Source organism: Pleurodeles waltl, chromosome 2_1 (assembly GCF_031143425.1).
Source record: "Pleurodeles waltl isolate 20211129_DDA chromosome 2_1, aPleWal1.hap1.20221129, whole genome shotgun sequence".
Taxonomy (NCBI): Eukaryota; Metazoa; Chordata; class Amphibia; order Caudata; family Salamandridae; genus Pleurodeles; species Pleurodeles waltl.
Window position 1 is genome coordinate 126,377,791 of NC_090438.1, and position 27,088 is coordinate 126,404,878.

Genomic DNA, 27,088 nt, shown 5'->3' on the forward strand with positions numbered 1-27,088 from the left:
GACATAAAGCAACAACCCTTGAAATCTGTTCTATAGCCATACCCCAGCAAACATATCCCTGTTGATGTGCTTTTCCGGACAAGCTCAGAGTGATGGGGAGCAACAGAGCACAAGTGTGTGGGAGGAGCAGATATTGAGGGGTTGAAGCTGCATACAAAGGAGAGAGCCAAAAAACACATACATGAAAACAGAAAATAGTAGTTCCCTAAATGTGAGGAGTGGAATGATAAAAGTCACTTAATCAAAAGGACTGTAAAGTGTCTATGCTCTGGGGGACGGGTAAACAGAAGAAGGGAGAGAGCAAGTAATCGAATGAGAGTACAATTAAGCCAATCAATGGTAAGTGATAGGTCTGCTGTAAGCCCACTTTAAGTAAACAATAGGTCTTTCAAGTGCAGACAGCTTGTGCTGTCCGATAGAGGAGACCTAAAATCACAACTGATTTCAACAGCAAAAGAGGTGGGTTGATCGTGCCATCTTTTTTCAGCTACTACGATAGGGCTACCCAATAATTACCCCGGAGAATGGGTAAACATTTAAAGTAACCAACAAGAACCTACTGAAAGAGTAATTCATATCTAATTTTTGAAAGTTTTAAATCAATCTTGTGGAAGGTATAAAGTGAATCCAACAACTAGCAATCTTGAAATAACTCCAGAGAATGAATCAAAATAATAAGGTGCACTCTAAGTAAATGATTAAAAATATATTTATATAATATAGAAGATAATTCAATACAATATATTCAATGAACACACATACATATCAAAATGTTTCTTCTACAGGCACTGGGGTTGTGTCATGTCATCGACAATATGACCATAAAGTACTCGAACCTGACAGCCTGCACACCAGACACCACCTTCTGGTAAAGGGATAGAACAAAGTGGGGTAACAAAAAGAAATAGTTAGGTCTAGGGGTGAGTAAAGGTAGGAGCCTTGTCTATAGCAAGAACTGTGCTCAGCTGTTGTGACTTACCTGCTAATATACACTGGAGAGCCACACCGAGGGCAGGCCTTGATTACTGACCTGAGTATGCCAGCCAAGACTGGAGGTGGAAAATAAACCTAACCCTCATCAACCAGTATTAGAATGTGTTTATACAAATTATGCATTCATAAAATATTTGATAAACTGTAGAAGTAGATACATGATTGTATTTGGCTTTGAAAAAACAGTATTTGGTCTACAGGAGCAACGGTATCCGTTGGAGTTTAGTATTGCTAAAGGTTGCTATTTATAATCAAAATAGACATTGTTTTGAAAAGTAAACTGTTACATTCTATGAAGTATTGGTTTCCAGACATGTTTACACACTTTCCATAATAAATAAGTATTTTATAGTTTAGGGGTGTTTACCTAATGTTTCATTAAGTTTTGTAAACCAACAACTGTCATCAAACAAATTAAATTTGATTCGAGATGCAATCATGCTGAGCTGTGACACACTCATCATGTGTTACTGATGAAATAATATTAGTTATGAATTTATTGACTGTCAAGGAATAAAATGATATGTTCATATAGCTTGACTTAATAGGAAATGACTGTGTCGTGGGACGTTGTAAAGGTGACAATACCTGTAGTAATTAAATTAACTAAATCAATGTATTATTAGTTATCATGACATCTCCAGTCAGTTTATAAACAGGATCTGGCACAATATTTCAACAATATTAGTCGAGCCTTGAGAAGGAAGTACACTCCACCCCACTGTTCAGATGCTACAACTTAGGCCCATTGCCAAAACGAATCTACAAAAAGCTCAGCAACCTCACCTCCCATGCTGACAATGGAACCTCACCATGGCATCAGCAGGCTAAAAGGACCTGACTCATTCGCTAAGCATGAATTCAATAGTGTCTTCCCCTTGTCCATTTCTCTTTTTGCTACTCCCACCATATTCCTGCCTCTCCCAGATCCTCCACCATTTAACCAGGGAGCTGTACATAATGTCACTCATTCATTCATTTGTGTTGTGATGCTTTTAGAAGACATGCTGGCTTAGAGTGAGCACCTCCTACTAGGACTTATGATGGTGGATTTCTGTGATCCTTCTGAGCAGTGTATAGCATCCTAACCCCTTTCTTGATCCAGTTCTTATAGTTGGATATGTTACCTTTTTCTAAGTCCTCACACTACCTCTCGATCTTTTACACCCTCCCCTGCCTTGGGAGGGCTTTAAAAGTAGGCCCCACCGGAAATACTCCTGTTTGTCTAGCGATGTCATCTTCGCCTCTTGAAGTTTCTTCATTGTTGTACAGTCAGAGCATCCAGGAGTCCATTTAAATGATATCGCCTGCCAATTTGTTTAGTATATGTGCCGCTCTTGGGGGCAGCTCTAAAGCATTTGAGTCCAAATATGGAAATTTCCAGTTTGTGAGATTTAAGAGGGGAGTAACTTTGTATCTAATTAATGTTTAGAATAATGACTTTGTTAACTCTCTGAACACCTAATATCAAATTTTATTTGATTTTATCACTTCTCTGTAAGGAAATGTTAGCACCAAAGAAAAATTGGCAGGTTTTTTTCTAGCTGGAAACTACAATGCTAGACTCTGCACTTATGCCAGGGCTATGAATAATTCATTCATAACTGTAGACAACTTTGTTGACACCTTGAGCGGTACTGACCCTCGGAGGGCAAAACCAATGGGTTATTTTGCCTCCCAAGATCTAAACAATGCAATAGACGTAGCTCCCTATAACACACCTTTGCTACCAGCTTTTAGGGGTCATGGTTGTTCCTCCACAATTGACTATCTTTTCATATCATCCAACTTGGAGGACTCAATGCAGTATGTGAGGGTAGTCCCTTCTGATCTTGGGGATCATAACCATTAGAGGCAGTATTTATACTGACTCCCAGGTCCATATTCAGAATGGAGTCTGGAACCAGAAATATTCAACCCACCTCCGATGGTTTACGATTAGCCTAGAGAGCAGTTGAACCAGGCCAACTGTTCCGTGACATAATCGCAGAGAATTTGAATTTGGTTGAGATCTGCCTAACTGAGAACGACACCAGTTATGAAGTGGTAAAGGACCTACCCAGGTTTGTGAGAGTATCAGGACAGATTTATTGCGCCGCCCCTGTATGCTAGCCATTAAGCCCAGATAGTTTGATTGTGATTGCACCGAGGCCAATCGCTAAATATGGCAGCTAGACCGAGAGACTCCTCAGAGGTGGCACTCTGATTCAAGGTCTATAAACAGGTTACCATTAGGAGGAAGATAGAAGTGCTTCAATCCCAATGGGACTCACTGGTTTTATCAGCAGCCAAAACGAACAGCAAGTTGTTCTTGGAGGCTGTAAAGGATATGAAGTGCATGAGCCAAGTAGTGACTCCGATCAGTCGGCATATTTTGAGCAAGGCATGGGAGGCTCAGTTTGCAAGAATCTATGCTGGTCCCCAAGCTCTAAGTGACTTCACAGCGACACCTAATCTGAGGGGAGTAGAGGTATCCTTGAATCAGGTGGAAGAAGTTGTAGCACAGAGTGTCGGAGGGAAGGCACCTGGCGTTCCAACTCATCTTATTAAGTTTGATCCTGAATTTTGGGCACCACTATTGGTGAACGTCTTTAACAGTCTTGCTCACTGCCAACTTAAGAGCTCATGGACAACCCCTATCATCATCCCAATTTTTAAAAAGGGGAAAAGTTGACAGACAGGATGCTACAGGCCCATCTCCCTAATCGATACCATGGTTAAGATCTTGGGCAGGGTTCTGTATAACAGGATTAGGGAGTGGATCGAAGAGTAGCCCAGTCTGCACCCCTGTCAGTATGGCTTTAGGAGCCAAGTTGGGACTACTGAGCAATGTTTAAATCTGGCCCTGGTAATTGGCACGTATACCATCACTAAACGATCTCCCTCGTATCTGGCTTTTTATGGATTTGACATCAGTGTTTAAATGCACTAATCGCTCAAAGCTGTGGTTAAATCTTCTTGCATATGGGATGGACGAAGCACTAGCGCACTTTTTAACCTATTTACACACAGACATGAAGGCCAGGGTCAGATTAAACACAAATGGTGAGGTTACAAAAGATATAGGGGTCTTTCGGGGCATGAGACAAGGTTATGCTTTAGGTCCATTTTTGTTCATTTTATACATTAATAAGCTCCATCCGTTTTTAACTACTTTAACCCCTGACATCCCATTTATTAAAGGTTCCTTCTTACCCTCACTCCTGTATGCGGACAATGATGTATTAATGGCACAAACCCCAAGAGCTTTGCGTCTTTTAATTCATAGTTTTGTGGGTTTTATGGCTGAATTAGATCTGCAGACAAACTTCGCCAAATCCTATATCGTGGCCAGTGGCCCAAAGAAATATTGATTGTCTGCAGTAACAGTTGGCGACAGCAGCTTGAAATGCACTTTCCCATATCTAGGTTTAACCTTCGCTGACACCGGTTCCAGGGCGCCGCATATTACCCACTATAGGGCAAAGCTAAAAAAGGCAACTAGTGCTTTACTTAGCTTGCCACAACCAAGGGGCGGGGGTGCACTTATCCCATTATTGGAAATTCATAAACTGCAGTGTTTACCTTCAGCAACTTATGGAGCAGGGGTCTGGAATATCCAAAAATGCAGCTCAATACAGAACGAAGAAAACAGGATTTGTAGAAATGTCCTGGCGGCCCCTATCTCATCTTCCCATCTGATCTGTCATAGGGAATTGGGTATCCCATACATTGAGGATTATATTAGAGCCCGCCCACCCCTATTATGGCTGGCAGTGTGGAAAAACAAGGAGGCGAGCATCACAAGAGATATCATCAGGGACTGCCTTGGTTATGACAAAGGCCTTGAGATCTCCTGGATAGCTAGCGTAGAATCAAGCTTGCGCAAGACCAGCTTTCACCATGTTTTGATTGATCCTGAGAGCAATCTTAACATCACTTTAAAACAGCTGCCGTAGGCCCTGTTCAAAATGGCGGACTCGGAAAGGATGACCAGAGAAAGGGGGAAGTCTAGTGTGGCTGCTTACTTGAACTCTATAATGGACAGCTGGCCCCCGGGGCACATAAATAGATCAATGGGCCAATGTGAGCGGACCTTGTTGTTCGGCTACAGGGCTGGTACGATTAGGTACCTGCTGAGCTTTCCATTGGGCTTCAAGGCTAACCTAGATTTTAAGCCCTGCCCTTATGATGGGAAGTCAGGACCAAGTACGACATACTTTATGTTTTTCTAAAGATATTATCTATGTACTCTGGGCTCTTTTTGATTCCCTTTGTAAAAAGATGCAACGTTAATGATCTCAGGGTAGCCCTTAATACTCTTTTACAGCTTGGCGATGATGAGGCAATTGCTCAGGCTGGGGCGTTCCTGAGCCCAGCAGTGTGTGCTCAATGTTCCATGAACACTGATTAAGTTTGATTAAATTATTATTGCACATCTGTCTGTATGTCCGTGTATAGCATTTGATTTTAGCCTTTTGTTTTTAAGACTGTTTTTAATCTATTTTATGTATTTTCATTGTGCATGTTTGTACTTTTATGGATATTTTGGTGCTCGAATAAAGTTATTGGATAGTATTGTATCGATTTCTCCTCCCATTTCCAGCCTGTGGACGTTTCTTGTGTCAATTTATGTGCTTTGTTACAGATGAGCATACGTAGCGCTTTTCGCATAGAGATCCCAGAACATTTTTTGTGTCTGAAAGTCTTATGCTCCCCAGACTGGCACTATGGGAAGAGGCACGACACATTTGATGATTCTTATCCCTATGTTCTTTAGACTGGCACTATGGAACGAGGCATGGCATGTCAGATAAATATCATCCCTGTGCTCTACAGATTGGTACTATGGAACAGGGCACAGAATATCATAGAATTCTTATTCCTGTGTTCTCCAAACCGGCGTTATAGAAAGAGACATGATTCTGATCCCCCTGTTCTCCAGACTGGCACAATGGAAGGAGGCCCAGCACGTCAGATGATTCTTATTCTTGTGTTTTCCAGACTGGCACTATGGAAAGCGGCACGGCATGTCAGATAATTCTTATCCTTATGTTCTACAGACTGGCACTATGGAATGCGGCACGGCATGTCAGATAATTCTTACCCTTATGTTCTACAGACTGGCACTATGGAAAGCGGCACGGCATGTCAGATAATTCTTATCCTTATGTTCTACAGACTGGCACTATGAAATGCGGCACGGCATGTCAGATAATTCTTATCCTTATGTTCTACAGACTGGCACTATGGAAAGCGGCACGGCATGTCAGATAATTCTTATCCTTATGTTCTACAGACTGGCACTATGGAAAGCGGCACGGCATGTCAGATAATTCTTATCCTTATGTTCTACAGACTGCCACTATTCAGTGAGGCACAGCACGTCAGATGATATTTATCCCTGTGTTTTCTAGACTGGCACAATAGAAAGAAGCACAGCACGTCAGATAATTCTGATCCCCCGGTTCTCCAGACTGGCACTATCGAATAATGTCTTATTATTCTTATCCCTGCGTACTCCAGACTGGCACTATAGTACGAGGCACAGCACATTAAATAATTATTTCCCCTGTGTTCTCCAGACAGGCACAATGGAAAGGAGCACTGCATGTCAGATAATTCTCTTCCTTGTGTTCTGTAAGCTGGCACCATGGAAAGAGGCATGATGTGTCAGATGATTCTGATGCATGTGTGCTCCAAACTGGCATTATGGAACAAGGCATGCCACATCAGATAATTCTTATCCCTGTGTTTGCCAGACTGGCAGTATGGAAAGAGACCCAGCATGTCAGATGATTGCTATTCTTTTGTTCTACCGCTGGCACTATGGAACGAGGCACAGTACATCAAATGATTCTGATCCCTGTGTTTCCAGACTGGCACTTTAGAACGAGGCACAGCATGTCAGATGATTCTGATCCCTGTGTTTTCTAGACTGGTACTATGGAAAGAGGCATTACACGTCAGATGATTCTTATCCCTATGTTCTCTGGACTGGCACTATGGAGCATGGCACGGCATGTCAGATAATTCCTGTCCTTATGTTCTACAGACTGGCACTAAGGAAAGAGGCAGGACACGTCAGATGAATCTTATCCCTATGTTCTCTGGACTGGCACTATGGAGCATGGCACGGCATGGCAGATAATTCCTGTCCTTATGTTCTACAGACTGGCACTAAGGAAAGAGGCAGGACAAGTCAGATGATTCTGATCCCTGTGTTCTCCAGCCTAGCACTATGGAATGAGGCACAGCACATCAGATTATTCTTATTGCTGTGTTCTCCAGACTGGCACTATAGAAAGTGGCATCGGACGTCAATTCTTATCCCTGTGCTCCCCAGACTGGAACTATGTAAAGGGGCACTGCAGATCAGGTAATTCTCATCCTTATGTTCTGTATTCAGGCACTATGGAAAGAGGCACAAACGTCAGATAATTCTTATCCCTGTGTTTTCCAGACTGGCACGATGGAAAGAGCCATGACATGTCAGATGATTCTTATCCCTATGTTCTGCGACCTGGCAGTATGGCATAATACATGGCATGTGAAGCAATTCTTCCCCTCATGTTCTGCAGACTGGCAGTATGGATAGAGGCACAGCACTTCGGATAATTCTTATCCCTACGTTCTCCAGACTGGCACAAAGGAATAAGGCACAGCACGTCAGAAGATACTTATTCCTGTGTTTTCCAGGCTGGCACTGTGAAATGAGACATGCCATGTCAGATGGTACTTAATACTGTGTTTTCCAGACTGGCATAAGGAATGAGGCACGGCAGGGAGCATAATACTTATCCCTGTATTCTCCAGACTGGCACTATGGAATGAATGAGGCATGGTACATCAGATGATACCTATTGCAGTGTTTTCCAGATTGGCACTATGGAACGGGGCACGGCACGTCACATACTTCTTATATACTCTAGACTGGCACTATGGAACAAGTCACGGCAGGTGAGATGAGTCTTTGGGCCATATGTACGAACACTTTTTCCCATTGACACAGAATGGGTAAAAACCTTTGCTACATCTGGCCCTTTAATCGGTGTTTGCAAAGCGCACCTATACTGAAATGTCATGGTAATGTGGAGGAAAGATAAGTACAACACATGATGAGGATGGCAATCAAACGGAATAGTCCAAGATCAAATATAAAAATACCGATTTATATGGCCATTTGTGAGACGTTGTTGTAAGAGTCTGAGTTGTACATTTACTACGATTTTGCACTGGGTTTGCAAAATCTTTTTGTACTTATTTACTTCCCAGCACAAAACTTGTTTTGCGCTGCAAAATCACTTAAAAGTAACACATAGCCCTGCTTTGCATTACTTAGTGTCAAGTGGGTGTTCCATGTGTGTTCCCATGCAACCACCCAAGGTTTTTGACGCTAAGCCTTTTTTACTAAAAAATAAGTAAACAGGGTTTTGCATAAAAAAATAGTGCCCATTACAACTAGACACCATCACAGAGAAATACTTTTATTCAGGCATGGCCCCTCCGCTAGGGTGGAGGAGCGTCATCCCCGAACCCACCCCCTCCTGCCAGAGGCAGCAGCTGCAAACCTTTTACTACAAAACGATAGTAAACTATGCTTATTATGTTTTTTTAGTAAAAGGGGCGGGGCATTGGGGATGACAAGCCATCTCGGGCCTACCAAACACACATGCGCACTATGCTCTCTCCAGCCCGGCACTGTGTTGCGGGACTGGAGAGTGCAGGCACAGGCGTACAGTCTGCCTGGGAGCCCCCTGGCTGGGAGCTCCCAGCCAATCCTAACGCTGCTCTGAGCAGCATCAGGATTGCCCCCAGGGCAGGCTGGGAGCCTGTGTCTGCAGCCTGCCTGCAGCAGAGGAGCAGTGCAGTGGTGGCGGTAGCGGTGGTGGTGCAGGTAAGTTTTTTTTAAAATTGATTCCCCCCTCCGGCGCACAGCCACTCCCGTATTCAGCACCGCAAGCCACTCCTGCTTTTATTTCTCCTTTCTTTTCCAACTTTGCATGCGTGCTGCACTGTACAGCACACATACAAAGTGGTAAAAGCTTTAAAGTGTGTCTAAGCATAGTATTTTGTGCTGGAAGAATATCTTTCCAGTACAAAACCAATGTAGGCTCATGCAGACACCCTTAGACTGTGGTGCAAAGTTGTGTGCGTGGCGCACGGCAGCAGATTTCTGCGCTGGCACTAGGGAGAGGGGAGGAGACTGCCATATATTTGTAAATATGGTGCTCTCCTGCTCTCTACTTCTAACGCAGCGCAGATCACCATTTTTTGCTGCTGTACTGCACTGCGTGACAAGTTGGTAAATCTGGGCCTGAATATTTCCTTGCTTTCACCTCCCGTTTTGGGACACAAAGATTTATGTATGTAATTATTTTTACATTGAAAGAAGGAAGGGTTTATGGGAGTTTTGACGTGCATAATTGTTAATTTGCAAAGTCCTTATTTCCAATTATGGCTCTCCAGAAAGGCGTGGAGCAGTGCCTAAGCACAAGAGCATAACACATGACTGATAGGTTTCCCAGAAAGTGATTGTGCAAGACAGAGGAGGGCCGCCGAGGTGAACGGGGTCAAGGGGAGGCGGAGAACATGTTCTCATGACTCATGTGTGTTGGGACATGGACTGCCACAGGCATCTGTCAGGCTCACAAAAGTATATTTTTCAGCAGTGAAGCAGAGCGCCTGGTTCAAAAGGGCTTAGAGTTTTTTTTGTTTTTTTTGTTACAGGGCACAGAGTTTATCTTGTGTTTTTTAGATGGTTTCAGCACTGCCAGGCCTAGGAGCTGCTGATTTTATATTCTATAAGTTCTATAAATTGTTACCCAGTATGAGTTTAAAATTTTTACCATTTTTATTAATTATATTTGAGGCATGCATTGTAGTATGGCCTTGGCCCCAGGGGTCTGTGGAGCTCTTAACATAGGAAAGAATTTAGTACCTGATTTAAGGAAATTGGCGCTGCACCTAGTCCAGCGCCACTTTCCTTGCTCCCCTTAGCGCCCCCCCACCATCATCATGTGTGCGCTGTATTTGAAATACGGCGCACCGAGGGGCAGGGTAGTGTGTACTAGCATCATTATTTTTGACACTATTGATGCACTCTGCAGGAGTAGTACAAAAATGTGGGCGCTACTTCTGCAGAGTACATAGGGGCCCATTACATTCAATGGCGTGCCCCCTTTTAATGCCTGCCGAGCAGGCGTTAAGAATGCTGGAAAAAAATGGCGCAAGGAAATCTCTTAGATTTTCTTGCGCCATTTTTTTGGCCCCCCTAATCGGGGAACGCCCCCTTTGTATACATTATAACTGGCGTAGGCATAATGTAGCGCAAAGGGTTACAAAGTGTCCTTTTTGTCCATCTAACGCCACATTAGCGTCAACAAAATGAAGCTGATGTGTCGTTAGGATGGCGCTAGGGGCTCTTAAATCAGCCCCTTAGTTGATGAGATGTGCCAGGTAAGGTTGCAGAGATGGTCATTTTTAAACCCCTGGGGTAAGCTGTACTTGCTAACACTGTGGATTTAAGTGGTAGTCCACCACGTATCTGTCCTCACTACTGGCCATAGATTCATCGGTGTTATCCTAACACTTTTTGGCTACGAGGAGGCTGCAACACTCCCTGTCCAGCCTGTGGCTGGCTTTACCAATCAGCTTCTGCCAGGGTGTTCCGCGCAATGGGTGGACAGGACAGTGGGTGTTACTGGTGAGTGCCAATACCAGTAAGTCTTCTTGGCCTATGGCTGTTCACCCACTATCTGAACTTGCCATTATAAGAGGGAAGCAGCATTACAGCCTAGTAAGGCTTTGGGCATGCTCAGAAGCTGGATGTCTCTTTTACTCAACTGCACCCACATGTCCTGCACCAGCATTGTTTTAGGAGGACAACAAGGTACCTTATGTGGGGTAAGCGCGCACATGGATTACAAGTGCACTAACATAGGGTTCAGCATGTCCATGAAAGTAGCTAGCATCTCAGTGCATCCGCGAAGACTGAGCAGTGCTACCCTACTGGCCTGAGCCAAAATTGTTCCCTCTCATGCAAGGCACTTCTTCTACCCGACATAGAGCCATTTAGAAGGGATTTTTTTGAAAGTGATACTTGGGCAGGTGCTTATGAGCTGACATTGAAATCAGCCCTACAATCTGCAAATTACTTGCATGTGTTTAGTCACGGAGGTGGAATATATAGCGACATTGTAACGGTTACAATGAGACAATGAGTTTTCTAAACGACATGACGGAAGGGTCTACGAAAGCTACAAAAAACAGGATCGGATTTCAAGTAACAACGTTATACAGTATTTAGATGAGGATGACTAGAGCACAGGTGTCACAGTGAATACGTCTTTTGGGGAATGAGGACCCAAGGTCGTGGGGCATTAATACTGATAGCAGAATATCGATGGTACTTGATATAGAAGTTATAATATTGTTTCCACTCTTATGTCAAGGTTTTAAATATACAAAATGTTTCTTTTTGTAATAATAATATTGAAGTTTTACATATATATTACATTAATAGTGAGGTTTTAATAACGTTTTAGGTGATTTTATGTTAATATTGGTTAACGTATTTGATTATTGTTTTTTCTAAATGCTCTTTATTTTTAAAAAGTTTTTTATATTTTTTTAATTGTTTTCTTCATTTAATATTTTTATTATTATTTGTATTATTTTTTTAATTATAATGTTTTACAGACTGTTGAGTTTTACAGAGGTTTTCTGTAAGTCATGTTTGAACATAATATTTCAAAACATGTATTTAATAAAAAATATTTATTTTTATGTTTAAAGAAATCTAAAAACAAATATTTATTTTTAGTTTTCAAATCTGTGTTTGTGTACATCTTTTTAAAAAATATGTTTTCATTACTTACTTAGAAAAATAAGAGTATTCTGAAGAAAAAAAATCTTCAGATTTTTGAAAACTAAGGGGCATATTTACAAGCCGCTGGTGCCACCTTAGCACCGCCATAGCGACAATATACCTAAGGGGCATATTTGCAAGAAAATGGTGCATCATAGCTAATGCATCACTTTTCTTGAGCCCTCCTACCTGCACCTAACAACACCAAAAATGTTGCCACTAGTGCAGCAAAGCACAGAGAGGCTCATTTAATATAATGGATGCATCATTTTAATGTCTGATCTGAACAGGTGTTAAAAATGACAGAAAAAATGGTGCAGTGAAATGTTTCAGGCCTCCTCGCACAAGAACGCTCTCCCTTGCATACATTATGCCTGACACTGCCATAATGTGGCGCAAGGGGTTGCAAAGTGGCACAATGTGAGCATGGCACCACTTTTTCAACATGGCATGGTAGAAAAGTCATCTTAGCATCAAATAATTGACGCTATGGCAGTGCTAAAGTGGCGCAAGGGACTTGTAAATATGCCCCTAAACTTTTTTAATAAAAAATTTTCTTGAATGAAATTTTTGTTTCGTTAAAAAGTTGCATGCTAGATATTATTACTTGTATCACTTATTTACATTTATATTACTTTTAACATTTTTGTTTTTAAATATATGTTGCTTAGAATGATAGATCTACCCCCCTCCCCCAGTTGGGGTTGGAATAAGAAATCTGCCTCCAAACCCCGAGAGTCTAACACATTCCACAGTGTTGCTTAGCCTGTAGTGGGAGTGATAACATTTGATGTCCCAGAGTCCAACAGCTTCATTCCATGGGCAACTTCTGTTTATATAGGTCACCTCTCCCCCATCATGAACCCATCCATTCCTGTCCTCCACCTATCTACTGAGGGGTATATCTCGGAACCCCAAAGGCAGGCGATGTCCCTCTTTGCCACCATCAGTCCCAAGCCACAAAGCATGAGCTTTCTTCTGGAAAAATTGATATCGTTGGGTATTCCCAGTAGGATAAATTTGGAGTCTGGGGGGATCTGCGCCAACAGCACCCCTTCCATCTCTCCTATCACATCATTCCAGTACTCCTGGATCCTGGGGCATTCCCATAGTGTATGAAAGAAGGATCCAGTATTTCCTCGGCATCCAATACAAACTGGATGCTGCGCTCTTTCCATCACATGTAAACGTTGTCTATCATAGTATACCCTGTGAAGATGTTAAAACTGAATCAGTCTAAGTTTTGACCGGATGGCCACCTTGTTAGGGAACATCAGCGCTGCCTCCCAGTCTATATCCTCTTATATCCCTAGCTCAGCTTCCCACCGACTACACAGGTTTATAAGCATATTCGGCATATTTTTATTGATAGTCTTATATGTTAGGGATGTTGCTTTAGCGGCTGGGCGGTCCATTAATAATCTACCTTCTAGAGGGGCATAGTCAGGTATTCCCTCTCCCGGGAGACCCTCCGCTCTCCATGCATGTCGCAAGCGTGTGTAATAAAAAATCTGTGTCTTGCTCAGCTCATACTCAGTCCGGAGAGATGCAAAAGACATAATATCCCCACCCTCCATCACGTCCTCCATCACGTCCCCCACCTTTGAGATACCAATGGGATCCCAGCACTCAAAACCTGTCAATTATCTCATTTCTAACAGCCAGCCTCCCTCCCAAAGAAGGGTCTCCCTGGTGGGACGACAGTGCCATCCCGTCCGCTTAGTGGCTCTAATCCAAGCCTTTAAGGCCACCGAGTGGCCGGCAAAAGGTGTCTGGTCCCCTCACCCTCATATAGGTAATGTTTGCATGATTTCCCCCCACTGTAATCTCTCTAGACGGAAGGTAGGATGATCGCTGGTACAAATGGCCAATCATTGACATTAGCCAAATGCGCTGCCCAGTAGTACGCCTCTAAATCTGGAAGGGACAGTGCCCCCAGCATAGTGATTGCGCTGTAGCGACTTGAGGGATATTCTGGGATGTTTCCCCTCCCACAAAAAGAGGCACATGTCACGACCCATGATCCTGAAGCCTGGGGGGATCTGATAGTATGTGTTCTGCAAAACATAGAGGGACCTTGGTAAAGGGATCATCTTAACCATGACTACCAGCCCCATCAGCTTGAGAGGCAGAGCTCTCCATCTTTCTGAATCAGCCCTGCATTCTTTCATTACCCTCCCCAGGTTATAAGCATGACAACGTTTGGCCTTATGTGTCATGTAGCTACCCAGATATTTGAATCCTTCAGTAGTGCCTTGCAGGTGTACTGGGAGGGGGGGAGTACAACATCCCCCTGCAGAGCATATAATATTGTTTTATCCCAATTAATTTGATACTCCGAGTCTCTCCCATATTCTTCTAGCAAATGAAAGAGTATCAGTAGGGATATCTCTGGGCGCGCGACATATAGGAGGATGTCATTTGCATACAGAGAGATGTGCTCATCCTCATGTTCCTCCTCTCTTAGCCTGAAACCATGTGGTCCCGGGTAGGCACGGATCTTGCACGCTGAGGATTCCAAAGTGAGGGCAAACAATAGTGGGGGCAGGGGACATCCCTGCCTCGTGCCCTGCGTGATGTGGAAGTCGGAAGAGAAGGCCATGTTTACTCTTACTGCTGCCACTGGGTTACAGTAGAGAAGTCGCACCCATTCCCTGTTTCTTGGGCCAAATCCAAATCGTTCTAGTGTGGTTTCCAGGAAAAAGGCCAATGCACCGGGTCAAATGCTTTCTCAGTGTCTAGGGCTAAAATAAATGAGGGTCTAGGCGGCTAATTTTGGTTGTCAGCCAAACATGCGTTCGTCGCAGGTTATGTCTTGTGGAACGTCCCGGCATGAAGCCAGTCTGGTCCATAAAGACTAGGGGGGAAATAACTCCATGAAGGCGGGTTGCCAATATCATGGCCAGGACTTTCACTACCACATTCATGAGAGAGATCGGTCTATAGGATGCACACAAACACTTGGGTATCGCTTCCTTATGTATAACGACTATCTCAGCCCTTCTTGAATCGGGGGGAGAGCTCCTTGTCCTTGGGCCTCCAGAAACATATTTAAGAGATGGGGGGGGGCATGATATCCCGTAAGTTCTTGAATAGCTCCGCAGGAAACCAATTGGGGCCCGGGACTTTGCCCGATCGGAGCCTTGTCATGGCGGCTGTAACCTCCTCTAAAGTGATATCTCCCTCTAACTCTTCCTGCCTCTCTGCGTCCAAGGAGGGAACATCTATACTGCCTAAATACTCATTAATGTGTTCGACATTTTCCAGGGGTCTTGCCCTATAGAAATCACTATAGTAGCAGGCAAAGGTCTCCGCAATATCATTGTCAGCAGATACCCTAGTCCCTCCCTGGGTCTCTACCTCCTGTATCCACCTAGCTTCTTTCTCCTTTCTCCCCAGCCAAGCCAGGAGTTTTCCGGCCTTGTCCCTAGTCTCACACAGCCTATGTTGGATGGCCTGCACCTGACTCTTAGCCTCCTTCTCTGCAGTTTCCCGATATTCAGCTCTTGTCAATACCAGTTGACGAAGTGCTGAGAGTGTTGGCGTTTGTCCTACGTTTTCTTCCAATACTAGAAGCTGGTTGTAGGAAGTTGACTCTGTATATGCTATTTCAAAGTAAGAAATAGTGTGCACAGAGTCCAAGGGTTCCCCTTAGAGGTAAGATAGTGGCAAAAAGAGATAATTCTAATGCTCTATTTTGTGGTAGTGTGGTCGAGCAGTAGGCTTATCAGAGGGTAGTGTTAAGCATTTGTTGTACACACACAGGCAATAAATGAGGAACACACACTCAAAGACTTATTCCAGGCGAATAGGTTTTTATATAGAAAAATATATTTTCTTAGTTTATTTTAAGAACCACAGGTTCAAGATTTACAAGTAATACTTCAAATGAAAGGTTTTCACTTAGGTAGTTTAGGAACTTTGAATAATCACAATAGCATGTACAGTTTTGGAAACAAATGGCAATAAGCTATTTTAAAAGTGGACACTGCAAAAATCAACAATTCCATGGGGAGGTAAGTAGAGGTTAACTTCACAGGTAAGTGACACACTTACAGGGTTCAAAGTTGGGTCCAAGGTAGCCCACAGTTGCGGGTTCAAGACAACCCCAAAGTTACCACACCAGTAGTTCAGGGCCGGTCAGATGCAGAGGTCAAAGAGGTGCCCAAAACACATAGGCTTCAATGGAGAACAGGGGTGCCCCGGTTCCAGTCTGCTAGCAGGTAAGTACCCACATCCTCGGGGGCAGACCAGGGGGGTTTTGTAGGGCACCGGGGGGGACACAAGCAAGCACAGAAAGTACATCCTCAGCGGCACAGGGGCGGCCAGATGCAGCGTGCAAACAGGCGTTGGGTTTTGTATAGGAAGTAATGGGGAGACCCGGGGGTCTCTTCAACAATGCAGGCAGGCACAGAGGGGGCTCTTCGGGAGCGGAGACCCCACAGTTCAATACTCAATACACAATTCGGTACTCAATACACAAAGTTCTCTTTGATCCCTTAGAGCAACCCCAATATTCCTATGTGAGGTCTCAATCAACCGGGGGAAGCAAAGAGATCTGTCCACACTCCTCTGGCCTCTACTCATACGATTTCCCCTCTAGACTTATGGGCCCCGGGGCCTCTTTTTCAGTCTCTAAATTGTCAATGATCTCTATCAGCAGATGAGGAGACTCCCTGCCCAGTTCCAAGTGATTCTCTGGTGTGATGGAATCTCTATCTTCACTCCTGTCTCTCTTCCGGATACTCATGCTGTGGTTCCCTTCTGAATCAGTTGTATCTGCTCCCCTCTCGTTCCGTTGGGGGAGCTGGCACGGCATGCCTCTTCCACCTCTCTGTCTTCGCCGTCCCCTGCATCTAGGGAGAGACCACTCCTTGGGCCTCGATCCTTCCCTCTCCTGGGGCTCGTCACCAGTCCCTCCGTTCCCCTTCCTTGAGAACTGAGGGCGTTCCTCCAGCCACCCCCAGGCCTCTTCCGGAGAGTGAAAAAAGAAAGCCTTCCCCTGAAACAGGACCTTCAATTTGGCAGGGAAGAGAAGCATGTACTGGAGCTGGAGACTGCGAAGCTTGGCTTTAACCGAGTCAAAAGTACGGTGTTGTTTCTGAACTTCTCTGGTATAGTCTGGGAAGACAAGGATCTTAGAGTTTTCGTACCGAGCCTCACCCATTCTACCAACCTCCGTTAGGATCATGTCACGGTCCTGGTAGTTTAAAAAACAGGTAATCACTGATCTAGGGGGTGCCCCTGGAGGAGGTTTCCCTCCCAGCGATCTATGGGCTCTCTCAATCACAAAACAAGTAGAGAACTTTTCGGGCAGGAGGACTCTCCGGAGCCACGTATCCAAAAATCGGTTCATATCTGTCCCTTCGAGTCCCTCCGCAAATCCTACAGATCGTAGATTCTTTCACCGTTCACAGTTTTCCGCGTCCTCCAGCCGCCACCCAATATCTTTATTTAGGACTCTAGTTCCTGACATTTCCTTTCGCAGGTCTCCAACGGTGTCTTCTAGATCCGATATTCGTGTCTCCGCAGTCGTAACTCGCTCTGCCACATTCTGGAGATCTTGTTGCAGCAGGGAGACCTCTGAGCGTACCTCACCCATTCGCCCCTCCCGGGCCTCCCTGGAGGCCTGTGTCACAAAGAGGAGCGCAGCGTTGTTGTAGGCCACTGGGGGGGTCACCACTTTGATATATCGATCCATTTTGCCTGTTGAGGCGGCTTGGGTTCCTTATCTCTCGCCATTTGAAGACTCCAACAGGCTCCTCAGCACCATCCAGCCACCACCTATCGGACAATATGCTTTGGTCCCCAACAGTAGGCTGAGGCATCATAGGTGGGGAATTTCAAGCCCCTTTTGTCCCCCCAGAAAATTATTGTCCGCCCGGGCACCTTGATTTACAGTCCTGTGGGCGGGATTTCTGTCCCACTCCTCACTGGGGGGGAACCACCCCCTTCTCAGCGACCACTCTCACCGATCATTCTCCCTGGGGCGATATGTTCTCTTCCACGACTCCTTGGACCCTCTTACGTCCACCAGCTAGCTCCTGCTGGCAAAAAACGGGGCCCTCATCCTCCGTGCCCCTCGTCTTCCTCCTGCAGGTTCCGGGGGGCTTCTGATTGTCTTCAGCTCTGCCACTCCATCCAGCTAAGAAACAAGACAGGTGGGTAGGGTTGGGTGGAAGGGCCCTCAGAAGAGGGGTCCCATTCCACCCCTTGATGTGCTGTATCATCTCCTCTTGCCCCTTGGGGGACCGAATACCGTGTCCAGCTGTCCCCCCCACTGCAGTACGAACGCTCCATAGGTGCTTCAGCTGCGGGTCTATCGAGTGGGGTCCTGTGCCGCCAATTCGCCTCACATCTGTCTGCTTCCAAGTGCGACCAACTCCAAGGCGTCCCGCTTCCGTCCACTCCTCCATGGAGGCAAAACTTCGAAGCTTCCCGGGCCGCGCTGATCTTGCAGTCGCCCTGGAGCGCTCCAATCACTCCACCGCTGCCTTCCCTTCCCCGATCGGCTATCCCCGCCAAGGAATCACTCCAGGGGTCATCTCTCGTCCCCGGGGGAATCCGGAGGGTGTAGGATGTATTTTCAGGATTTTGGGAGGAGGCCATTACGGAGCTCTTCAAAGAGCATCCGTCTCCAGTGCCATCTTGGCTCCGCCCCCTATAATTTTCATTTTGAAACTAATATTTATTTATAGAATATATATTTTTTAATTTGATATTTTTTAACTTTAGATATTTTTGTGGGATAATATATTGGAATCAAAATGTTTGTTATTTCAATTGTAAGTATAAGGTTAATGTTATTTTGGTAGTCAATATTTTGACATGAATATTTTATTAGGTAAATATTTTTGTAATCTGTTTCCAGGACTACATCTGAGCCAAGTCTTGATGATTTATGGAAAAGTAGCCAAGCCCAAAAGGCATATTCAGGGTGTAAATAAATCATGTAATTTTGATGTAATTAATATTGCTAACATACGCTATACAGAATACCAGAAAGGCCATTCAGGCACTAGTGACTCAGCAGAAATCTCACAGTCAGGATGCCACAGGTGTGGTCACATCAAATTTGCTGTTGCATGACAGGTAAATGTAATGGGGCCATTGATAAAAGAGCAGAATGAGACTATATTTGTGCAACAAAAGTCACAACCTGAGTGGAACAGTAGTCCAATATGTGTTCACACACAGTTAAGGAGGTTATGTAACAAGGAGTGGGACTCACACCAGATGAGTTAACCCGGCATGAGACTCACATGAGTGAAATTCTGCTATGTTGATGTAAGACTTGCATTCAGTGAGTGACACTGTGCTCAAAGAAGTAAAACTCAAAACCAGGGAGTGTAACTCATGGTATATGCATGAGAATGAGGTCTAATAAAGGGGGTGTTCACCTGGGTCAATGACTCACACTCAATGAGAATTACATTTCTTCAAGGTGTTGGACTCCCACCAAATCAATGAGAATACTCAGATGTATGGGCACATACCAAAAGGTGAGACCGTGTATTAGTCAGAGGGGCTCACACAAAATATGTTAGGCTATGCTCTAAGGTCTGAGAATTACACCAAATGAGTTAGACTGTGTTCCAAACGTGAGACCTAAAAAACAATTAAAATGCTTGAGCTTTGTGCTCCAACAATGGAAATGCCAAAGCAGTGAGATAGATTGTGCTCCAAAGGATGACAATGACTGTGCAGAAAGGCTCGAGCTCAGCACCAACTGAAAATGCTACATTAGATGCAGAATTCACATCCAGTAAGTGGCTTTGTTTCAAGCAGTAGGACTTACAAAAAAGTGTACAGCTGTTATCTATTTATCAGACTTAAACCCTCAAAGTAAGACTCATAGGCCCTCATTACAACCCTGGCTGTGGGTGATAAAGTGGCGGTAATACCGTCAACAGGATGCTGGTAAATACCGCCAAATTATGACCATGGCGGAAACAGCTCAGACAGACAGCCACTTTACCACACCGACTCCCAAGGCAGAATCAACAGGCGCCACAGGGGTAGCCACCAACAGCCACGCGGAAGCCAATGTTCCTCCCACTGTATTAAGACATACCAATCTGCCACCTTTTCCGGGGCGGTACCAACAACATCAAAAGCCTGGCGGAAACAGATCTTAGAAGGGAAACGACTCACCTGTGGAGACTCAGGGAAGAACCATGCCGCCATTGAGCCCAAACTGCATATATTTCCAATGCTGTTCTATGTCCTGCTCCACCGCGAACACCAACGACGGCGAAGACGACCACTGTGAGTACAGCCGCCTAGCACACAGGGGTGGGAGGGAGGAAAAAAAGAGTGACACACACACGCAAAATGCAACACCCCCACCCCCAACATCATACACACAAGCAGATGAAGTAACATAACATATTTACCCCGTACCCCTTCAGAAATAATGCAAGGACAACACGAATAGATTAAAGTGATTGTAATTATATAAATAAAGTAGTAATACGTGCATCCAATCTAAAAGTATATACATATTTACAAATCAAGGGACACTGCCCAGTCCTCATTGTTCGTGGGCCACAGTGCCACATTACAAAGTCGAAGGCCCCACTTGACTCCTGCAACAACACGGAGAGAACACTGCAGGGGCATTAGTTTGAAAATAGGCAGGCACCTCATGGGGGCGGGAAATGGGGGGCACCTCAGCCGGCAGATGGAATAACACAACTGGTCCTGGAGGGGCCAACATGCCCTGTGCTTGGTCCTGGGGGGTGCAAGGCCACCTTCTCTCAAGTGGGTGAGTTGCCCACATGCTCTGGAGGGGGCAACATGCCCTGTCCTTGGTCCTGGGGAGTGCAAGGCCACAGTCTCTTAAGTGGGTGACATGCCCACATGCTCTGGAGGGGGCAACATGCCCTGTGCTTGGTCCTGGGGAGTGCAAGGCCACAGTCTCTCAGGAGGGTGTCTTCCCAACTGGTTCTGGAGGGGGCATTGTGCCCCGTGATCTTCATCCTGGAGAGGACTGGGTGAGTGGATGGCTTCTCCACTGATTCTGGAGGGGGCATTGTGCCTTGTGATCTTCACCCCGGAGAGGATTGGGTCAGTGCATGTCTTCTCCACTGGTTTTGGAGGGGGCATCATGCACTGTGATCTTCATCCCGGAGAGGGTTGGGTGAGTGGATGGCTTCTCCACTGGTTCTGGAGGGAGCATCATGCCCTGTGATCCTCATCCCGGAGAGGATTGGGTGAGTGAATGGCTTCTCCACTGGTTCTGGAGGGGGCATCGTGCCCTGTGATCTTCAGTGGATGGCTTCTCCACTGGTTCTGGAAGGGGCCTTGTGCCCTGTGATCTTCATCCTGGGGAGGATGGGGTGAGTGGATGGCTTCTCCACTGGTTCTGAAGGGGGCATTGTGCCCTGTGAGTTTCATCCCGGGGAGGATGTGGTGAGTGGATGGCTTCTCCACTGGTTCTGGAGGGGGCATTGTGCCCTGTGAGCTTCATCCAGTGGAGGATGGGTTGAGTGGATGTTTCTCCACTGGTTCTGGAGGGGGTCATCGTGCCCTGTGATGCAGGTCTTGGGGAGTGCAAGGTCACAGTCTCTCAGCTGGGTGTCATGCCCACAGGATTTGCAGGGGCAGGCCACACAACAGCACCTGGAAGCAGGACTACACACGGCCCGCCGGTGTTGACGGCTCCTCAGAGGTGGTGATGCTGATGTTGCCGCTGGTGGTGGGGGGAAGCTCCTGCTTATCCCCTGCAGCCTCGGACGGCTGCCCACTGGTGCTGCTGCTGCTGGTGGTGGTGCTGGTGGAGCTGGTGGTGCTGCTGCTGGTGGTAGGGGGAAGCTCCTGCTCATCCCCTGCAGCTTTGGACGGCTGCCCACTGGTGCTGATGGTGGTGGTGCTGGTGGAGCTGGTGGTACTGCTGCTGGTGGTGGGGGGGAAGCTCCTGCTCATCCCCTGCAGCCTCAGAAGGCTGCACCACCATGGTTGGTTGGTAGTGTGGGCTCTGACTGAGTCCAAGCACCAGGCCCCTTGTCCTTTCTTCCTGCTGGTGCAGGCCCCTTTCCCTTCCTGGCAGCAGCTTGGGATGGCTCCTTGGTCCTCTTGGCAGCAGCTTGGGGTGGCTTCTTGGTCCTCTTGGCAGCAGCTGGGGGTGGCACCTTGCTCCTCTTGGCAGTAGCTGGTGGTGGCTTCTTGGTCCTCTTAGGAGCAGCTGGGGGGTGCTCCTTGGTCCTCGTGGCAGCTCCTGGGGGTGGCACCTTGACCTTCCTGGCAGCACTTGGGGTAGGCACCCTTTCATTGTGGCTGCCTGGTGCCCAGGATCCTTTCCCACCAGGAGCTGCTGTGGACACTACCAGGCCCGTGGACAGGGTGGCTGAGGTGCTTGCCTGGGTTTTAGTTACCCCGGCCAGACATGAAGGATGGGGGGGGGGAGGGGTAGGGAAGATGTCAATGGTGGAGAGGAAAAGCTTCTTAGGGACATTGGGGCGGGAAGAGGGACAAAGTTTGGGAGTGGAGGAAAAGGGAGTGGTTGTAGGAGGTGTCTGTCTGCTGTGTTTGGGTGCAGGTGCATGGGCTGGATGCTGTTGTGAGGTGGATGGCTGTTGGGTGGCTAAGTGCTTGTGTTTGTGTAATTTGGGAGGAGGGGGCACAGACACAGTGGGAGAGGACACAGGGGATGTGTGCATGGCTGTTGGGGTGGTGACTGCCAGTGAGGTGTGTGGTCTGATAGGTGTGCTGGCGATGGAGGTAGTGGATGAGGATGTTGTGCATGCAGGTGTGAGTGTAGACGCAACTGGGAGGGAGGTGGAGGAGGAGGGACACAGTGGAGGCAGTGGATGTTGGTATGTATGCATCTGGATGGTGTTTGTGTGAGTGCCTGTGGGAAGATGTTTGGTGCCTGTGTTTGCCTGTGCCACTCTTCTGTGTTGTCCTGTGTGCACGCTCGTCTTCCTGTGTGCTTGGGATAGGTTGAGGGGAATGGGATTGGGTAGAGGAAGTTGGAGGGGGAGGGTGGAAACAGGGGCAATGGATGCCATCAGAGAAGAGGCCAGAGCCAGGATTGATCTCTGTTGGGCCGTCAAGTCAGTGTGAATGTCCTCCAGACATGCATTGGACTGTTGCATTTGGGCTGCCAACCCCTGGATGGCATTCACAATTGTTGACAGCCCAACAGAGATGGATCTCAGGAGGTCAATAGGGCAGCAGGGCTAACTGGAGCAGGGCCTCAGGTGCCTGGGGTGAAGGAGATGCCCACCCTTCTGGGGTACACAACACACTCACAGACAGGGAACAGCCCTATCCACTAGGCAATGCACTACCAACAACAATGCTAGTCACCAGGGCATGGGGAGGGATACATACCACCAACTGCAACATACCTGGGACCCACACACCCCTGCCCAGTAGTGGATACCTACTAGCTAGGTTGGAGGAATTTCAGATCAGAACCCTGCCCAACATGGGTCCTACTCTGCAATGTCAGGCCTGACCTATGGGCACCCACAGGCACACATATTCCCTACCCGGATACCATCCCACCAGGCATAAATAGTTGGCACTGTACTCACCCCCTTGTTGCTGCTGTGATGCCCCCAAGCGCCCATCCATCTCCGGATAGGCCACCGCCGGTATGCGGGCCATCAGGGGGAGTCAGGGTTCAACGGGCACCCCTTCCTCGTTGGGAGGCCATCCCCAGCTGGGCCTCTGCCGTCTTCCATGCCCAGCGTCTCAGATCCTCCCACAGTTTCTGATAGTGAGTGCTCCGCCTGCTGTAGACCTCCAGGGTCCGCACGTCCTTGGCGAAGGCACGCTATATACCCTTCTTTCGATGGGCGCTGACCTGCAGAGGAAGTATACACAGGGAAAGGTATTAGTTAGACTGTCCTGTCTGTTACACTCATGGCCCACCATAGCCCTTCCCATCCCCTTACGCACAGACATGGCCCAGCATACATGCTGCATGCTGCCCAGGGCCCATCCACCAACCCCCCTACACAAGGCTTTCACCCACAGCACTCCATGCATTTATGCCCCATGCATCGTGCTCACAGTGTACTCACCTGTTGGTCTGGAGGCCGATACAGCAGTCCGTACTGGGGTAGGACCCCATCCACCAGTCTCTCCAACTATGCCGAGGTGAAGGCAGGGGCCCTTTCTCCTGTCACACGGGCCATGGTAGGTTCTAGACACAGGTCACAGCTGCTCATGCAGTGTAGGTCCTCTCCTGTTGAAGGTCAGGTAGCAAGTGAGTGAACAGATAGAAAATGGCGGTGACATCTGCGGCGGTGCATACCGTCACTGCCGACGTACATCACCATTGGCCACTGTACCCCATAGGGCCCAATGATAACCAATGAGGAGTTGCACAACAGTTCCCGACCACCTCCCGCAACGACGCACAATGTCAGCAGAATTACCTCACTTCCACCTGCCCCACCATACAGGACAGGCGGATGCCATTTCATGAGAGGGGCAGTCCACGGATCCTAATTGCATGACAGTTCACAATTGTACATTCAGGACATATGCCACCAATAAATTTAAAAAATCACATCATGCATTGAACTGTAGTGGTTACAATGTACAGATAATTACCAGCTCCTCACTCTTTTGCCCCATAGATTGCAACTGCTGCAGACGAATAGGAGATGGAAACATTCCCCCGTGTACAGACCCTGGAGGACTTGGCAAAAATGGAGGACAGGCACATCATCCTCACCTACAGACTTGACAGGGCCACAATAACTGAGATGTGTGCCCGATTCGAGCCTGACCTCATATCTGCTGTCACCCCACTGGGATCCCCCCTCTTGTGCAAGTGCTATCTGTGCTTTGTTTCCTGGCAACTGGTTCTTTCCAAGTGACAGTGGGCTTGGCAGCAGGAATGTCACAGCCAATGTTCTCAATAGTTCTGACAAGAGTGTTGTCTCCCCTCATTAAACACATGTGCACCTACATTGTTTTGCCCCAGGTGGAGGATTTGCCCATAGTGAAGGCTGACTTCTATGCAATGGGACATATCCCCAACATTATTGGGGTGATTGACGGAACACATGTTGCATTTGTTACTCCCACCGGCAAAATGAACAGGTCTTCAGAAATTGAAAAACTTTTCACTCGATGAATGTGCTGATGGTGTGTTTGGCGGACTAGTACATCTCCCATGTCAATGCTAAGTATCCAGGCTCAGGGCATGATGCTTTTATCCGGAGAGATAGCAGCATCCCAAATGTGATGGCCCAACTCTAGAGGCACAGGGTGTGGCTAATAGGTGAGCCCTGGTTCCCACCCAGTGGATGTTGGTGTATGGGTATGGTGTGGGCCATAAGGGTTAGTGTGTGGCTAACATCTGTCCCTCGATATTTGAGGTTGACTCATGGCTACTGACCCCTGTGAGGAATCCCAGGACAAGGGCTGAAGAACGTTACAATGAGGCACATGGGCGAACAAAAAGGATACTTGAATGTACATTTGGCCTCCTGAAGGCCAGGTTGCGGTGCCTCCATCTAACAGGTGGATCCCTGTGCCACTCACCCAAAAAGGTCTGCCAGATCATCTTGGCATGACACCATGTACCTTTTCTGCAGGAGGAGGAGGCTGGAGATAGCCGTGTGGCCGCAGTGGACCCTGTGGACAGTGAAGATGAGGAGGCAGAGGCTGAGGATGAGGACAACAGAACTGCAGTGATTAGCCAACACTTCCAATGACACACAGGTAAGACAGTGTAACTTCACATTTCATTGACAGTTTTATGTTTGACATTGTCACTGGCAGGCTGTGAATTACCACTTTTATGCCCACTCACTGTACCCTTTGGAAACTCTTTTTGCAGATGTTGCTGCCCTACTACCACTCCTGGTGTGTTCACTACAGCCAACTACAGGTCTTTCCTATGTAAACATTATTGTACAGTTGAATTGCAATGTTTAAACATTGTTACATGAATACATACTTAAATCATTTGACATACTCCATACTTGTTTTTTTCCAAAGTGTGTTTATTGCAGTGCTCTGACTAAAAGGGGGAAGTGCAATGGGGTGGGGTGATAATGGAAAAAAGTCCAGGTTAGAGTCCAGTCTATTGGTAGCACAGGTGCTTTGTCCAAGGGGGCATAGGAAGGGAAGCAATGGCAGTTTAAGGCAGGCAGGGTGATAGAGTGTGACACAAGGGTGACAATCAGGAAAGTCTCATTTCCTGGTGGGGGTCTTGGCAATAGTCTATGGCTTCGGCATGGATCGCAGGGAATGTTTGCGGGGTGGTTCTCCTTCTGCAGGGGAGGGGTGCTGGTGGCCTGAAGGTCCTGTGGCGGGGTCTCCTGTCCACTAGCAGCAGCAGAGGTGGAGGGCTGTTCAGTAGTCTGGCTAGTGGTAGGGGCCCCCAGGTGTGACACTGCCTCCCTCATGATATTGGCTATGTCTGCCAGCACCCCTGCAATGGAGACCATGGTGGTCTTAATGGACTTCAAGTCCTCCCTGATCCCCAGGTACTGTCCCTCCTGCAGCCGCATGTTCTCCTGCAGCTTGTACAGGATCTGGCCCCATCCTGGGAATGCTGATATGCTCCCAGGATAGAAGTGAGTGCCTCCTGGAGAGTTGGTTCCCTGGGCCTGTCCTCCCCCTGGCACACAGCAGTCCTCCCAGCTTCCCTGTTGTACTGTGCCTCTGTCCCCAGAACCTGATTGTCTTGGGTTTGTGGGGTGGCCTGGGCGTCCCTGTAGTGGTGGACACACTGCTGATTGACGTGTCCTGGGGACAGATGTATGGGCCCACTGGGTGGGTGTTGTGGTGGTGTTTCCTGAAGGGGAGGTGCTGTGGTGGTGTCGTGAATCTAACTAAAAAAAGGGGGTGATGCAGAGTACGTGGCGCTCAATATCCCACAAATTAAATCCAATGTTTTGTAACGCTGCTGCTAAAGGAGATCTACACCCCCGCTAAAGCCCTACACGATAACCATAGTTTGATGTGGATAATGCGATTAGGGGCAGTGGAATTAGGTCTGAATTCAGATTATGAAATGGAGTACTTTCTTGGTGATGGATAGAACAGGAATGTGCCCTATTCGGGATTAATATTCTTGCATATTTCAATGAAAAAGAGATAAGATTACTGCCCAAGGTATGGATTTAGAAAATAATTTGGAGATAAGTAGTTGAGAGTAACGTTGTGATACTGAATCCCCTTTTGGGATGGTTTCCACTCAATTTTTCATAATTCGAACATAAATATTACAATAGTAGCCCAAACTATAAACATGCACAAAATAATTAGTAA